Source organism: Corvus brachyrhynchos, unplaced genomic scaffold (genome assembly GCF_000691975.1).
Source record: "Corvus brachyrhynchos isolate BGI_N302 unplaced genomic scaffold, ASM69197v1 scaffold309, whole genome shotgun sequence".
Taxonomy (NCBI): domain Eukaryota; kingdom Metazoa; phylum Chordata; class Aves; order Passeriformes; family Corvidae; genus Corvus; species Corvus brachyrhynchos.
In genome coordinates this window covers 606,950-609,501 of record NW_008240227.1, presented here as the reverse complement: position 1 = coordinate 609,501, position 2,552 = coordinate 606,950, and the positions used below count along the sequence as shown (strand labels likewise).

Genomic DNA, 2,552 nt, shown 5'->3' with positions numbered 1-2,552 from the left:
CGAGAAATCACATACCAACAGCAGGAGATAAGCCACCTTCCCAGATATGATCACAAGCCCCATTATCTCCTTAACCCTTATGCATTCACTTATCCATCCCAGATCTATTCCTCCTTATCTAAATTATCCTCCTGTTCTTTCCCATCTCTCACCATGGTTGGTCTCGAAGCATCACGGCCTCTCCAGAAGCGACAGAGGCAGCAGGAGAGCCTGATGCCCCGGGCAGCCACTCACCACAGCTAATGGGATACACTCTGATTGACTGGCCCCAGCGATTTAAAGTTAATAAAATGTTAAAAGCAGCCCTATAAATCACCCATGCAGGAAGTGACCTGGACAGGAGGCCTAACGAGTTAGCAGAGGTTTTATTTAAAAGCCATTTGTCTGAGAAGTGCAACACAAAGAGTCAAATAACTCTTAGGAAAACAGCAGTGATGGAGCTACTGGGAGGATTAGAGCTGGCTGGATATTTACAGCCTGAGGATGTCAGTCTTCCCAGTGCTAACTGGCCCCTGCTTACCAGCTGGAGCATCCCAGCTGATCCCAGCTCCAGGTAGGGAGCTCCCAAAGAGAACCAGGACAAGCCAGATCACAGCTCTGACTCATCTTTTTAGCTCTCTGGGTCCACTGTGACCTTCTCACAGACCTCTCAAAACAGGAGTCTCATGCCCATGTCCATCTTGTGATAGGCTGGTGGCATCCTCATCTTCCTCCAGGCCCCAGCTCCCCTGCCCTGGGGATCACACAGGGAGAAGCTGCTCTTCTCATATGCTACTGCACACACATGCTGACATCTCTGTTTGCATGGAGAAGCTTGATAACAAGAGGCCCCAAAAATCTCAAACTCCAAACCCACCCCAGAAACCAGGTTTTTGGTTTCTAACCTCAATTTCCACTCCTCAGCCATGAATACTGATTTTGCACCCATCAGGAGGGCAGCTGGGCCACACCACCTCAGCCCCTGCTCACTCCCCACAAGCTGAGCTCTACTTTTTTAACCTTAAAAAAACCCTACTGCCAAGTGCAAGGAGAAGACTAGAGTGTTTCCCGAGGACAGGGACTTGGCCCCTTCCCAAATGCTCTCCCCCAGCCACCCCTTACTCTCCCATCACAGGAAGCCTCCAATACCCCAAAGGCCTTTTACAGTTGGGAGAAAAGGCAGCTTGTGCTTGGGAAGCCTCCAGAGCATCGTTAAGAGGCAAATTATAGACAATTATCCTCGGAAGTACATCAGGGAAGCAGAGGCAGTCACAAGGCACCAGTCCCATCCAAGCCTGGCTCCTTGCAGCAGCAGAGCAGTTTCTAAAACTATGAGCAAATTCCAATGGAATACGGTCTGCAAGCAACAGGTTTCACCAGCAGCTACCCTGCCTTCAAAATCACCTTTTAATTGCAAGAGAAGTTCTCACCCCCAAGCCAGCACTTTTCCCCCCAGCAAGATGAGAGGGAGACGAGTAGGTAGGAGATTCAACAACACAAGAAACAACCTGATTTCACTTGAATTTGCCAAGTGAAATTGGGTTGCCTTTGCTTTTCACGGACATCCTTACCTTGGCAGGGGTGCGGGAGGCTGGGTGCGGGCGCAGCCGGTTCTCCTCACCAGCGATGAGCACCTTCCAGGGGGGCAGGGAAGCCTAAGAGTGCTGGGGGGCTGCGGCCAGGGGGCTGCTCCGGTGGCTCTGCGGGCACTGAGGGCGGCTCATGGCTCCCGGGCACAGGGGGCTGTGGGTGGGAAGGCACAGAAGATGTCAGTCTGGAAACACGTGGCCACAAGCACACACCAAGCAAACCCAACCCCACAGAAAGGTTGACCTGAAAGTTAGGAAGGTAAAGAACTTAATATATTAGTATTTTTCTGTATTGCTCTTATTTCCCCTCCTCCCCATCATCGAGGAGAGGAAACCAGTGGGATCTGCTTAGATCTGGACATTAAGTAGATGTGGATACCTGAAGAGGTCCAGCACCCCCTGAGGGGCTCCTGCTAGGCACAGGGTGATTCTTGGGAGCAGTTTCCAGAGGGTGTTATATGCTTCCAGCATCACTAGTGGGGAGGAAGAGAAGGTACAAGCTCACCTGGGCGAGCAGCCCCTGGCCCACGCTGATGCACACAACCATGAACATGTAAGAGAAGGACCCCCCAGCTCAACAGGCCCAGCTGGGGGTCTCACAAGGCCAGGGGAGCTCTGTCCATTGCTCACAAGTCAAGGGATTCCACTGGCACCTCAGAAATGCTAAGAGAAAGCAGGTCCTTGACCTGCTGATCTGTGATCAGTCCTCCTGAATTCAAAACTGAAAGGGAAGCAAGACCCTTTGCTGATGGAGGTGGTACATCCACATCCACCCATCCTCTAACCAGCTTCACCTTCACATGCAGCACTCTCCTCTCCAGCAAGACTTTGATTTAATACATTTATTTAGTGGTGAGGTCCCCAAGGCAGAACTCACATCCTCTTTTTGCGTCTCAAATAGTTTTGAGCAGTCAGTGTTTAACAAATTAATAGTTCAGTGATGGCACCTTGAAAAATAGACTGTCCTATCCACAAAAGGGGCCG

General features: G+C 50.9%; 1 protein-coding gene across 1 annotated transcript in view; it reads right to left on the bottom strand.

The window, feature by feature from the left end:
• Positions 1-1,722, bottom strand: part of LINGO1 (leucine rich repeat and Ig domain containing 1) — a 139,704-nt gene extending 137,982 nt beyond the window's left edge. Inside the window, exon 1 of the mRNA XM_017745197.1 lies at positions 1,551-1,722. The gene's annotated coding sequence lies outside the window, so the exon portion shown is untranslated. The remainder of the gene's footprint in view (positions 1-1,550) is intronic.
• Positions 1,723-2,552: the final 830 nt, after the last annotated feature.